At 49.2% G+C, this 15327-nt stretch overlaps 1 protein-coding gene across 1 annotated transcript in view; it reads right to left on the reverse strand.

The window, feature by feature from the left end:
• The window catches only part of Zfhx3 (zinc finger homeobox 3), a 246451-nt gene that overhangs the window by 60200 nt on the left and 170924 nt on the right, over positions 1-15327 (reverse strand). The window lies entirely within an intron of this gene.

Here is a 15327-nt window from a genome sequence, read left to right on the forward strand (position 1 = left end):
GGGGGCCACGTGTGTCCAGACCTGTGGAGCGATGGTGGGAGCCGCGGAGGCTGGCCAGTCATGCGGGAAGCACAGAGGTCCTAGAAGGGCTAGCCAGCTCCAGCAGCAGGGGTTGAAGACAAGGGTCACAGAGGCCCTGGAGGCCAACCCTACAAGGTCCTGTTGGCCACCGCAGGGGGCTGGCATAGCATGTCCTCCCACAGGCCCATTCGACCTCGGATCTAGCTACTACGGCATCTGGCCTTGGTTGTCACCCTCTCCTGCCTGCACAGCAGAGAACTGTCTGTGGGGTGGGGGTTGGGGGCGGGGGCATTCTGCATGTTTCACAGGGTGGCCCTGAGAGGGAGTTCCCACAGAACGGCCACTGTATGCCTACAAGTGTGTGTGTGTGTGTGTGTGTGTGTGTGTGTGTGTGTGTGTTGTGTGTGTGTGTCAAAGCTGGCTCCGAGGTGAAGAACGGCACAGGGAGGGGTACCACCACACACCCCTTGCCATGTGCCGTGCCACAGCGCTGGGACAACAGCTTGACACCCAGTGAGCCAGAGGCGGTCACGGGAATGCCAGGCTCCAAAGCAAGCACCAGAGCAGCCGAGAGGGTAACACCAGGGGTGGAAGGCCTCGGGATGGCAGCAGGGGACGGTGATGGCACAAGTCAGCTCCGGTGACAGGTCCTCTTGTGTGTCCCTTCTCTAACTGCCTGTGACGTAACACGGGCCTCCACCGACTCTCTACACTTAGTGAACTCGGGGACATACGACGCAAACTGGTGGCTGGGGTGGGAGACTGTATTTTCTCAGATCTGTGCTGGTGTGGCTATACGTCTGCTCGGTCACTGCACGGAAGAGGTGCCTCCCCTAGTGACCCACAATCCTCTCTGCGGCTGGTTCCACAGGCCTCCCTCTTCCATGTCTTAGGGCTGCTGGCTGGTTAGCCAGGCTTGGTAGAAGGCACCTCTGCCCTCGCCATCCGCAAGCCGTGTGTGGCCCTGATCGGGGCCCGGCCAACTCACTGTTTCTCTAGCCAAGACGGGAGCTGAGGTGGATCCGGGCCAGGCTGGGGTTAAGGAGGTGAGAGGCAGGTAAGAGTGACCACCTTTCGGGGCCCTTTCCAGCTCTGTCAGGGCTGGAGCGAGGGCAGGAAGACAGGGCCGCCAGCCAGAGCAGGAGAGGGAAGGCATGCCTCAGGGGGGGTAAGAGATGGGGCAAAAGGGGAGCGGCGGGGGGGGGGGGGGGGGGGCTGGAGGAACAGGAAGCAAAATGGGGCCAAATTCACCCCAGCTTAAAAGAAGGGCTAATGTGGGTTTCCTCCTTGGGCAAAAGCCAGAGGAGGAGGCTGGCCAAGGCCAGGCTCCACCCCCTCCACTTCATTTCATCAAGACTGAGTTTGGGGAAGGGGCCAGAACAATTATTGGAGCCCTAACTTGGCTGCTTCCTTTTACAGTACATTTCCCAGAATAAACTACCCCAAGACTTCATCCACCTCCAAAAAAGGCAACCGCTAAAATCCCTTCTGTCCCGGCCCTTACACCACACGGGCACAGTCACCCTCCCCTCTGGACTTCGGGGCTGGGGAGCAGAGGAGGCCAAGGGGGGACTGCTTAGGTCTGGTTCTAATTGCTCTGCTGATGCTATGCGGTGTGGGGGCTGATCCCCACTCTGAGCAGTTAGGAACTTCCCAAATCATTAACCTTTCTCGGAGTGCATTGTACTGGGAGGTGCTCCCTCCGCAGCCTATTCAGGAGCCCTATTGATCCACTGCACACTCGGTGCCTTCAAAGTTGTTTATGATCAATATGCAAATTGCTCATGGCATTGATCTAGTATTAATTTTCAATTAGGGAATCCACAAGGGGTCTCTGAGGGTCAATACCTAACAATGCAAAGGAAGCTCTGCTGCAGAGAGCCGGGCCTGATGCTGCTGAAAGCTTCCCTGAGCCACCTCCTCCTGGTGCCAGGCCCTCTGGGCCGTCACTGGTGCTTGGCTCATTTGGTCCCCTCCCAAGGCGGACCCCTTCGTTCTGCAATCTCTCAGGCTGGATTCGTGGCTGCTGCCCTGGGCCGCCACTGCCACCCCTGGCCAGTGCCAAAGGAACCCTTTCTAGCCTGCTAGTGCCTTCTCCTGACATCCGCCCTTCTGAGTTGATGCCCCCAGACATGCCTCCTCAGATCCCCGGCTCCCCGTGCCACACCCTGCCCAGACCACTCTCTCCCCCAGCTCCCCAACCACACATACCTTCTTCCTCCCTCTCTCCCTCTCCCTTGTTTCTGCTTAGTCACGGAACGTCACCTTGGCATGCTGCCACGGCTGGAGCTGGCGAACTGCACAGTCCCCAGAAATCTCAGGCAGTCAGGCAGAGCCGCCAGGCTGCCAGGTTATGCTTGGCAGACACCCACCCCACTGATGTCATCTCCGAACACCAGGGGAAGGGAAAGGGCCCGGCTTCAAGTCCACTGCTTCTCCTTCCTTTCCTCTAGCAAAATTTTTCCTCCTAATGAAACATGGGGGTTGGGGGAAGGTTAATTACTTTACCAACCTCGTTCATGGTTCCCAGAAGAGGCCACGGCCTACTCTCCAGGAGCACAGGGTAATGCCTGTGAGCTTGGGATTGGGGCGTCCCCAGGGAGAGCATGCCTAGCTGGGACCAGAGTGACCTGGGGACTCAGCCATTCCATTACACCCCTAATAGCCCCTTGGAGACCCTTGTGGGAAGGCTGTTGAGCCAAAGGGCTGGAAGAAAAACTCAGAACCAGTCCCCCCTCCACAGGTGTGGGCTCTGCTGCACTCCAGTGTTGGGGCTCAGCAAGCTGCCAGAGTCACCTCTGCAGGGGACTAGGAATACCATGCTTACTCTCTCCAGAGTGCCAGGATCTCTTCCATGGAGCTTCCTGAACACCCAAACCATGCCACACGGGTAGTCATCTGCCTACTTTCTGTGATGCCACTCATTGGGCTAATCTGTGTGAGTTAGCTGGCCGGGCTAATTGGTTTATGGATAACATTAATTACCATGTTGCTCATTAATGGATGAAATCTTTATTGGTGCCATTGATCAGCAGACTTGTTTAGCTGGCCTCCTAACCAATGGCGGATGTAACAAGCTCTATTATTGGCATATCAATTAATGCAATCAATTCCTGGCCAGCGGCTGCCATTCGGTTTCCTACTTGTCCAGGGATAGGAGACAGAACCATGTCCGGCATGCCTATACTTGAGGTCCCCGGCTGTCTACCGAAGCCCAGCTGGTCTGGGCGCTATTCAGGGCTCACCTAACAAAAAAAAACAACAACAACAAATGGTTTATTTCCCCCTGCTCTTGCATTTGAAAACCATCTTCCCACATTCTAGGGATGACAGAAATGTTTTGCCCTGTCAGGAGACATAAGCCAGAAGGAGGTGTGGAGAGACTGCTACAGCAAACAGAAGGACTAGGAAAGTAGGTGTGTCTAGATAAGGCACCAACAGGAGGGTCTGATCCCCAGGCTGGAACCACAGGACCAGCATGAAAGCACCAACTCCTGCCGTCAGCTCTTGGGCCACTCGAGGGTTCTGTCCTAGGGTGCTGGCCTCTTCAAGCCTGTCATACCTGCTGTCCACATCCACTAATCTCCAGAGACAACAGGCCTGGATGAAGAAATTAGCACCTACATCTTACAACCTGAGCTCTGGTATAGAAAAGGACTTACCACGTTAGGAGCAGCCACTACCCATGGGCGTCACGTGACCAGTAAATCCACGTGCATAAGCAGAGCTCTGCCGTTTCAAAATACACACAATAGACCAGTTCAACCACACCTGTGTTACTGCAGCTGCCGTCAGAGGAAAGGCTTGGGTGGTGGTGTGCGTGAAGGGGCACCGTTTTAGAAAAGGGTTGGGGAGCTGCAGACATGGGGTGTGTGGAGTCAGATCTGGACCCCATTTACTTCCAGTAACTATGAATGCCAGGGAGTTACCATGACAACAGAGGGGTTGCTTTAAGAGGAAACATGGAGACGGCCTAGCTCTCAAGACATGGTCTTCAAAGAACTAACTGGAGTTCACCTCCAAAACGAGCACTTGAAATATTATCCCAGGCCTGTTCTAAAATGTTTAAACGTGTTTTAGAAAAAAATTAAATTAGAAAAGGAAGAAATGACTGCCCCACTCCACGGCGTTAACGCTATCTGGAAACTCTGCAAACATGAGCATTAGGCCGAGGAAGAGTTTGTACAAGCGACAAAAGCCAGTGACAAGAAGATGTCACGGAGGAAGAGAGCAGCCTTTTCCTGGGCAGTGACAGAACACAGGAGCTCACTGAGGCTATGATGAGGGACATCATTTTTAGCATTTGAAAGCATAGCTCAGGACTTTTTGGATAAACACTGGAAATGTTTCCTTTCGTTTATAAATAGAAAGTGACTTTTTTTTTCCCCCCAAGTGGAACATTGGCACTTCCAGAGGCGAGTCCAGTCCTGAGCCAGGGCAATGCCCCAGGCAGGTGTCAACCTCCCAGGTACCGGAAAGAAGCAAGCAAGAGACCTCATTGGGGAGGCAAAGGCCATGAAGAGACTCTCTACACAAGAGAAGGCTGCATTCCATGCAGAGGTCACCTGCTGGGGGTGACTGGGAGCCACCCAGACAGGGGCCCTTCATCAGCTACTTGACACTATGGTCTTTTCCCCAGGAAAAGCAGGCATGGATCCTTCCAATGGCAAAAATCCCAATGTTCTTCAAAGAGTAAACCGTATCTGAACTGCTCTCGGGAACCCCAAAATACTATGAGTTCCACATGTTTTATTCTGACTTAATCTTAAATGCTGAAATAATAAAGCACATGCGAATGTGTCCAGCTTTAATTCGATGGTGGTCATTTAAATAACCATATGGCCAAGGGCACAACTTTTGTTAGGAACTCTGCTTAAAACACTCATACTTGGGCCTAATTGAAAATTCACTGGAGATTGCAAATCAGGTTACTTCAAACCACTACTACTTGGAAGTACTTCTATGTGAATGGGATTTATATAATAACAGAATGAAACACCAATGTGGAGGTAAAACAGCAGTGTTATCGATACAATTTAACTACTTCTGTAACTCTTCATTTAGATCACTCTGAGCTGCCTCTACTTTGTTCTCACTTTCTGACATCATGAGTACACATGACAAATATGAACTCCTACAGTTACAGAGATTTTCAACAACACTGTTTACATATTGGCTTGCAATTAGATTTTTATTTTCCTAATTAAAAATTAGTATATGCATATGGGTCTGTGAACCACGTAATACATGCGTGGTATCTGCAGAGGTCAAAGGAAGGAATTGGATACGGTGGAACTGGAGTTTAAAGATGGTTATAACCTTTATGTGGGTGCTAGGAATCCAACCCAGGTCCTCTGCTAGAGTAGCAAGTCATATCTCAGTCACATCTCCAACTCCGATTTTTGTTTTTAAACAGCTCTACTATGGAGCCCCGAATGAAGAATGCTTTCTGCTCTTCCAGTTCCCAGCCTCCACACTGAGCACCTCACAACTGCCTGTAACTCCAGCTCCAACAGGCCTTACTCCCTCTTCCGGGCTCTGCAGGCCCTTGCACTCATGTGGCATGCACATAAATAAACACCAACACATCACATAAAAATGGAAATAAGAACTCTAAATTACAACAGTTTATAAACCACCATACCATCTGGTGTACAGACCAGGCTGGCAGTCTGGAGCATACTCTCTGGAGGGCCTCCAGAAGAAGCATGCATGACATGTAAAGTTTCTACCATGAATTCAGAATCCTCCCAGATTCAATGGGATAGTTTTTATTTTGTTATATTTTAAAACATGAATGAATGAATGAAAACCTAGCCACTAGGGTAAACGTTAACAACTGAACTGTCGTTTATACCTGCTGGGAGAGGGAAAAATCAGTTTTTCTCCAATGGAGTGACACTGGGTATATCAAACGCTCCAGGGCAGGCCTCATGCTCAGGAGTAGCTGACCAACTTAAAATGGACTCCACAGTTTTGGGGTGCGTGTGTGTGTGTGTGTGTGTGTGTGTGTGTGTGTGTGTATTTAAGTGTGCTTTATTTGGTTATTGTTTGGTAGTTCTTTTCACTCCCTGCCTGGGGAGGTGTTGTTTTATTTTGTTTTCTTGGCTTCAGGGTTTTTGATTTGTTTTGTTTTGAAAAAGAACTTCAAGTTGGGTGGTAGGGAGGGGAGATGAACTGGAAGGACTTGGGGGAGGGGAAGAATATGGTCAAAATATACTTAAAATTTAAAATTGTTTTAAATAATAAAAATATAATTAAAAAGAAAAGCTAATTTAAAAAGAAATAAAACAAAATTCTCCCAGAGACCATTACAGAAATCCACAACTTGTGGGCTGGAGAGACGGCTCAGCAGGTAAAGGCACTTGTTGCTCTTGCAGAGGACCTGGGTTCCATTCTCAGCACCCACAAGATCACAAACCATCCCTAACTCCAGTTCCAGGGGATCTGACATCCTCTGCTGACATGTGCAGACACCAGGCAAACGACTCATACACATAAAATAAAATAATTCAAAAACAGCAAGTGTGTGTGTGTGTGTGTGTGTGTGTGTGTAGGGACCCACAATTGGTCAAAATGCTGACTGTGAGGGTGTACAACCTCAAGCGACACACTCACAACCCTTACACCCACGGCTCAGGGAACATCGAGGAAGAAGAGGCAGGCGGATTTTAAGATCCAGAAGAGCAGAATGTCTGCTGCTAAAGAATGCCACCTGGAATAAGGAAGCTGCACCCAGGAGATTTTAATAATATCCTTGTCCGAACAAGACATGCATGATGACAACCCCAGCTGACATCACAACATGGATGTGGACAACCTTCCCACCCTTGAATGAAGAGCTACAGGCCAATTCAGCAGCTGCTGAGAGAGGGGGAATCACTCTTCTCTAGTGAGGAGCCTCATAGGTTAACCAATCCCAGTAGTCAACCTTAAACATATATACATCCGCACAACAGTAGATGGATTCATCAAGTTGTGTTTGTATATACGTACACATGTGTACATGTGTATGTATATATAAACAGACAATAAATAAGATGTCATGACTTTGGTCTGGGGGCAGGACAGGGGAGGAGTTAATAGGGGTAAAAATGATGTAAATACGGTACTCATGTATGACATTCTCAAAATGAATTTAAATTAAAATATTAACAACAGCCCTCCAAGCTCTAAGCCAACCAAACACTCTTAAATGTACTTAACTGGCTTTGGCTCCCACATGGAGCAGGCAAAAAAAAAAAAAAAAAAAAAATGTGATGTGGCTGCACAGTGCTAAGGGGTGATGGTTGACTTCAAAGTACAGTTAGATGCTATGTAATGTGTTTTAATTGAGACTGGGGAGACAGAATGATCTCTATATGGCTTCCTCTGGAGGCAAAATGAAATCCCTTCAATGGGGAATGCTCAGAGTACCTGCTTTCCTGGCTGTGGTAATCTAACCAGAAAGTTTCCATGGTGATTTCTCAAAGAATATCTAAGAAAACAAAAGAGGAACTGTTGGTCTGCCCGTCGTCGGTTCATTCACTAGTTCATAGTTGGATGTCTTGGCTCGGGCCTACTAGATTCAGGCTCTTGTGGATCTCACTGGGCAAGAATGGCAGACTCGCATCCTCATGGAACCCACCCTCCTGTAGATCCTCTGTGGGTGACATCACACGGCCGTGTGAAATCCAACCACTCTGCCAGAAGGTGTGTGGACAAGAAAAAAAAAAAAAAAAAAAACAAAACCATGTTTTCCATGGATCTCAGCTCACCGCTGGCCTTGGGGCTGTGCTATGCTGGGGCTCCAAGTTAGCTCCACTCGACACTATCAATCAACAGGGGAAATCATTAAAGAATCAGGATCCGCCTACTCTAAAAGGCCACTTCATTCCTGAGACTGGTCCATGCTTTCTTCCATCCACACCTGGGTGGTTTTGTATCAAGGCTCTTCCACACCAAACACAATAATAAATCAAATCTTATCAGAATTGAGCCATAAATCTGTGAAGACTCCAATAATTTCCAGCTGAGGGAATAACACCACAAAAGTACTTTTTAAACTAATTACTCAGATTCCGAAGTGCTGCCCTAATGAGCCGCCTTTCTGCCCAGAACTTACTAAGAAGGAAAACTAACTACCTTCTGGTGCAGTAATTACTGCGTTTCCCCTTCAAACTTCTAACTGGAGATCGATGCTGCATTTTAAGACCCATTGATTTACAATTAGCCTGGCTTTCCTGCTAAAGTGTTTTTTAAGCAGAGTTTACTTTTATTTTATTTTGAAATCTCAGAGATCTGGTTCTCGGATTTTTTACAACCTCGTGAGAGGGGACTGAAAATCTTCAAGAGGAAGAAGATCCACATCTGTAGAGAGTGGGTGAGGGGGGGGATGCAAATCACTCTGGGAAGATGCAGAGATGGGGAGAGGGAAATGGGCTGGTCTGGAGGAAAACTTCAGAGGCCCAAAACAAAACAAAAAACTCATGCCGGAAGGCAGGGAGTAGAATCCAAAGGGAAGAGGAAGAAGTCAGGGATGTGGACAGAGCTGGGTGCCCGGGCTTCAGGAGGCTTAGCCTTTGTGCCAGCCTGCCTGGCTAAGGCCGCTTTTCTCCGCTTCTGCCGTTTCTTAGCATCCTTGGGTAGAGGGAGGGGAAAAACACAAAGAAAGAAAGAAAAAGCTTTGTGTATCTTTGCAAAACAAAGCACTAGTTAAAAATAGTGTGTGCAGCAGGGACAGTGTGCTAACATGAGGGCCTGGCAGCTCCTGCATTTGCACAATCTGTCCCACGAGGAGAGCAGAAGCAAGCGAAGCAATTAAGAATTTCATGCTGATTGCTCCAAGCATGTTTTTCTACGCCATAAAGATAATAGCATCAAGGATATGGCCTTGCTGCGTCTCCCCTCCTCTGTTGGACAACTTCTGCCTTCTGTCTTTGGGATTCGGTCTTGGCTGCCATGTTTGAGGACTCAAGATGTTCGCTAGCTGGACTGGCACCACCTGATGGAAACAATCACTTCCATACCCAAAGAGGCGGCAGCTTTTGCGCCCCAGGCTCACCCTGCCTCTGACTGATAACAAACCCTGAAGAGGAGGCTGCTGCCAAGCTGTCATCGCCGACAGAAGGGAGGAAGGCTTGAGACCTTCAGAGATGGCTTGGAGGCCGACGCACCCGACCAGGACCTCTATGGGTCCATGTGCCGTTCCCACTCTGAACTCTCCCTGCAGCTGGTTCCCCAGAGGGACTCGCGAAAGAGGGCCTTGGAGTGATCAGGGCAAAGAATAAAATAAAAGGAGGTGAGGGATATAAACTATTAACTTTTGCCTTTTTTAAAAAATAGCTAGATTGTATAGGCCAATCTCAAAGACTAATACGAAAAAAAAGTGCAATTAAATCCTTGAAAAACTGACAGATCAGCAAAACAAAACCACCCGGAGGAGAACCCGATTGAGCCTCATTAAGAAAGAGTTCAGCCTGTTTTTAAAACCCTTTCTTACCACTTAGCTGGGTACCTCCCAGCAGTGAGATCTCCCAATGCGGCTGGCATAATTAGTGTCAGAATGGAAAGAAAAAAAAAATCAACCTAGGAAATAGAAATTAAAACACAAATTTAGGAGGGAGGGGGAAGTTCAAATGGAAAAACCATTTCCAAATTCAAGCAACAAATACCCACCGGTCTCTGCGAGGGCAACAGGGAGACAGCAAAATTCTCTCCGGTCTGCCCAGACAAATGGGTTCCAATTATACAGAGAAAGGGCTGGGCCACAGGGAGAGATTTATGCTGCAATTCTCCATCTTCGACCTCTCCCCTTCCCCCAAAATATATTCTGTGCTGTGGTCAGCTCCACTCCAGGAGGCTGGGTTAATGGCAGATGGATGGCAAAATGCACCACCCTCAGCATCAATTATAACCATCACATCTGACAATGGAGAAAATGAGATCGGGTGACAGATTTCCACACCTTCAGCCATCAGGATCCCCCAACCCTGGAGTGCATGCATGCGTGCGAAATGGTGTGTGTGCGTGAGAGCTCCGGTAAACGCATTACATGTGCGGCCGCCGCCGGCCTGTAATAAGGAGGCATGGAGCTGAGATCCATTAGAGACGAGCAGGCCACTGAGGAAGAAATACTCTGGAGATGGGGAAGACGGCAGGGAGATGAAGCCATTTTATTAAATCAGGCAAATTCTAATTTATTCTGCAGAGAGAGGGGAAAGAAAATGGATTCATTCTTGGTCTATCCTCTGAGCTGGCTCTTATCACCCCAGCGGAGGGAGGAAGAAACAACGGGTCCCAGGGCTCATCTGGAAACCAAGGGAAGGTTTGCCTTGGAAGAAGCAAGCGTTAAAATCTATTTCAATTCTTGCAAGAGGACTATGGAAACTAGTGCTCAAGCTAGAGAAATTGGTGGTGGTGGTGGTGGTGGTGGTGGTGGTGGTGGTGGTGGTGGTGGTGTGTGTGTGTGTGTGTGTGTATGTAGAGGGGGGATCCCTAGCTTTCTGATTACTCTGGCAAGTGAAGAAAGGGATTGGAGATTTTGTTCACTGTGAGAGGAAGCCAGCAGGGCAACCCCAGCCCAGATAATGCTGACCCTGAACTAGAGAAATGATGGACATCTCCCCCAGTGGTCAGAAGGCCACTTGCTACCTTCCCCACGGTAGGAACCTAACTGTTCATTTATTGTTGCTGAGGCAGTCTTATGTAGCCCAGGTTAGCCTAGAAGCTATGTAGATGAGGCTACATATGGACTCCAGATTCTCCTGTGTCCACCTCCCAACTGCTGGGATTACAGGTGTGTGCCACTCTGTGTGGCTTAAAACACTGCTTTTTCATGTTGAAAGTGGAAAAACCAAAAAAGGAGGGGAAAGCCCAAGGAAGAGAACTGTGCATCAGAACTCTAAGCACAGAGGTCGCCCGTCATTAACAAAAGGCGCTGTGTTTAGACTGCAATTAGGAAACCAAGGTTTTAATTAAACAATTGCATAAAGTTACTTTGGCTCCCTGTCTGGGCCAGCACTTCACCAGCATAAGAGCACTAGCAAAGAAACGGATGACACACGGCGTGTGGGTAACTCACATCAGATACTGTGCACGTCTGTGGTGCCTCTGTGGCGTCCCTGAACAAAAGAGCAAGCTGGTAAGCCCGGCACAGTACCTGTACTGCAGCCAGGCCATAAGAAATCAGCACCACTGTGCTACTCACAGCTGAACAGGAGAGATTATCCGAAGGGTCCTGCAAAACACAGGAGGCCTTGGGGAGGGGTGGTGGGGTGGCAGTGGTGAGCATCTCCCAGGTACCCAAGTAAAGTACTACATCTCCATTAACACCCAGGCCACATGCAGCTAGCTTATAGCAGGGCATCTTTTAATGAGGAGGGACTCACAGAGCGTACATCCCTACAGATTTCTAAATCACCTGCAGGGGTGGGGTAGAGTGGGGTGGGGGGTAGAGCAAGCCCCACTTGGAATAGGGGCTGCCCAGGTATCAGGGAGAAACTCAGGTTCAAATTCCTAAGAAGACCCAAATATCTATGCTTTCTAAGCACGGGGGAGGCTCTGCTGTGGCTCCTGCCAGGAGCACTCACAATGCTCAAGGAGCTGGGAGCCCACACACAATTGGTCCCTACTCTGGCCACACAGCAGGGACAGGGAGGTGGTTACTTTCTGCTGGGCTGTACTAAATGAACAGCTGGGGCCATCTTCATCCCTTGTTATGGACACTTTGCTGGGTGAGTGAGGCTTGGCTCGCAGAAACAGACAGGCAGACTGACTAGCTTTCATTCCTTATCGCCTATCAAAAATAATCCAGTCACCTGTTTTCCCCACTGGGCCTGCCAGAAGGGAGAACTCCACACTGACACCTGCAGGCGAAGATGCAGACTGCACCTCCTTAGACGCTGATGGTACTCCTCTGCACCCAGACTCCCCAGCCTGTCAAATGCGGAAGAAGGAAGATGGCCAGCCAATACTGACTAAATGACCTTATACACATGTCCAGCACCAGGCTATCTTCTTAGGCATTTCTGGCAAAGCCACAGAAAGAAAGCCTTAAATACTACTCATTAGCTGCCAAGATGCTCTTACCCCATCTGAAACACACGGCTATTTAGGCCTTTACATTTCAAACCTTTATAGACCACCAACCCCATTTTGACAACAGGAAATTCCTCAAGTTACCTGGATAACAGGATTAAAAAAGAAAGAAAGAAAGAAAGAAAGAAAGAAAGAAAGAAAGAAAGAAAGAAAGAAAGAAAGAAAGAAAGAAAGACGGGAGGGAGGGAGAGAGTGAGGGAGGGAGGGAGGGAGAAAACAGAAAAACAAACTTCTCTGGAAGTTACCAAAAGCAGAGGTAAATTCTGCCCTCACCCCTAGGCTACCACCTGCTTCCTGCTTCGCAATGTGAAGACGGCCCTGCACATGGCCCTGCTAATTCTGTCAGGGCTGAAAAGCAGAGTGGCCGGCCACAGGGAAATGCTCCTAAAGGGTTTACAAGACCTGATCCTGGGAACCGCCACCCAGCGCACAGGGACACTGCACCTCCCCCTGAGAGGCAAGCAAGCAGCCAATCAGCATTCATCTTGGCATGGGGAGGACAGCCAGAGTTCTTCTCTGGGGTGTGGTGCCCAAGAAGGGTGTGTGGGGGTGTGTGTGGGGGGAGCACTTCACTGAGTGCTCCCCATCCCTAAACGTACAACGGCGCTTCAGGTCAACAACACCTTTCACCAGGCTCGGCGGACATGGAAGAAATTATTTTAGATCAAGTCCAGAACCCAAATTCAAATCAACGAGGCTGACTTTATGACTTATTTATTCTCTCTTCCTTCACGGACAGAAGGTTAATATAAGAGCAACTCCTTGGCAAACCTTTCCGGGTAGCTGAAGCGACACTGATGTGAATCAATGCTCCCTTTGTGAACACATTACTTGGCAGAAACTGGCTCTCTGAAACCCCCTTCAACACAGCCAGCAAAACAAAAAGAAGGGGGAAGAGTCCTTCAAACAAAGGGATGGGGTGAAAAGAAAGAGAAGTCGACTGCACTTTATTCTTTTTCATAGAGGCAAATGGATCTGGGGCTTTTATACATTAATCAATCAATATCACTGACTGTACATCAGCAGGGAAGCCAAGTTATGAATGACCTTTCTGGCGAAGAGGACACTTTTAATGCTCATAAGACTGCTCATAGCTTAGCAACTTCCCGAATTTGTGCCTGCATGATTACCCCTCGGAGGAGAGCAGCCGTTAGCGCCGTACTAAATATGGCAAGGTTAGTCGTGTCCAATTTGCGCGGAGGGGAGGAGAGACTTGGACCTGGCCGCCCAGTTTATGCATGAGTTGCTGCAACCTGGGTGACTCGGAGAGACCACGCCTGGCCCCCCCTCTGGAAAGAAGAGCCTGCCAGGCCTCCTGGGCAGATGCAGGCCAATCTAAACAGGGCGGCTGTAGGTGGCTCAACTGGAAAGCTATGGCCCGCTCACCTCCCATCAGCTCCTGAGTCCTCCGTGCAAGTGGACAGCGGCAGTGGCCACGGTGGCCATTCTCAGGCCTCTCCCTAGGTCCTAGGTCACCTCCCAGAGCCCTCTCCGTGCTCCCTGGGTTTCTCCCAAAAGGGAGGTTAACTTCCACCTTTCTGAGCTGTTTGCTCTCCCTTGCAGGGACTACAGAAGGGCATCTCTAGGGAGATGACTCTACCTTGCTTACACTCTTCAGAAATACCAACCTGGAGAACACAACTTGGGCCAATTCTCTTTCTTTTCAAACCCTTACTGACTCAGCCATTCTGTTCAGGCCCAGAAGGCAGAAAAGCTCCCTAGATTCCACTCTTAGTGGGTGGAAATGGGGCAAGGGGCGGTCCGTGGTTTGGATTTCTATGACAACCATTATGGTCTCAGGGAGGCCACATGGGACAGGACAAAACCCCAGCCACTCCCCATCTCCACCTCCACTTTCTTCTCCGGGCGTCTAGCTCCTTAACTGTGGCAACAATGTCTGCAAAAGCCTGGTGGCCTACTGACAAGGCCCCTCTTTTTCCTGTCACCCAGAGTGAGAAACAAAAACTCGGGAGAATTTTAAATACTGCTTTAACTTCCTACAAATCACCACAGAGGAAGCCACAAGGAATGGGGTGCTGGCCTCTACCAAATACAGGGAACATTCAGGGTAAGAGTGACTGAGATGACTCCTTGGGCTACACTGTCCCAGCCAGGTGGGAGTGGAACAGGACACAGTTTAGAGGAGATGGAACCATTTGCCCTAGCTATTTCTAGGCCTAGATATAAGGAGAGGATCTGGGCGCTTACTCACATTTCTCAGGACAGGAGACAAAGTAAGAAGCCATCTCCAACAGTGCTACTGCCAGGCCCTGGGCCACAAGAGAGACCCAGAGCTGCAGTGCTTGGGTAACACATACTGGACCAGGAGAAAAGCTGGTGTGGGAGTCTCTGAGGAGCTGGGACTTCTTCACGGGCCTTCCGAGTGAGGGAGCTTGTCATCCCTCACATGACTGCTAAGAACACTGCAGAACATTCCCCCGACAACAGTTCTTTGCTTTCTTTTCCAGCCTGGTCTTCCCATCTGGTGTCCCACACGTAAGTGATACCGATCTTGTCAATCATTCTTTTAATGCAGTCAGAGTCCCAGCCAGAACAGGTATTCTCTATTTTGAACTGAAGGAGCAGGGTCCACACTAGCTGCTCGCCCTGGGATGGTGTCACACACCCCTTCCTGGTCTGTCACATACTGACCTAAATATCTTTCTTCTCTCTGGACAGGTGGCAATCTGCAGACTTAGTAAGTGGGCCTATTCTTCCCACACCCCACCCTGCTCACCTTTTATTATTTAAAAAACAACAACTTCTTCTGTCTCCTTAAAAACGTGTGTGTGTGTGTGTGTGTGTGTGTGTGTGTGTGTGTGTGTGTGTGTTCTGAAACAGTCTTGGTGTGTAACCCAGACTTGAACTTGTGGCAATCCTGCCTCAGCCCTCCAAGTCACAAACCTTTGGGTCACCTTTGCAGCTGTGTTACACTGTGAGACCCCTTCACTGAGTGTGGCCACTCAGAGCAGGCTTGAGCTTAACTCAGTCTTCCTTTCTGGACCTCTCAAACATCTGGTAGCTTCCTTGACATCTCTCAAAAATTCACTCCCACCTAAGAACTACAAACTGAACTGATCAGGGGCAGAGGGGAACACAATGTTGTCCTTGTAGCCTCTGGGGTTCTCTCAAGTTACAAACACCACAGGCTACCACCCCTGCACACTGCTCTCTCTAGCTGGCCAATAGCCACTAGTTAACATGTTTCTTTTTCCTTATACTTATCCT

The sequence above is a fragment of the Peromyscus eremicus genome, chromosome 5, assembly GCF_949786415.1.
Source record: "Peromyscus eremicus chromosome 5, PerEre_H2_v1, whole genome shotgun sequence".
Lineage (NCBI taxonomy): Eukaryota > Metazoa > Chordata > Mammalia > Rodentia > Cricetidae > Peromyscus > Peromyscus eremicus.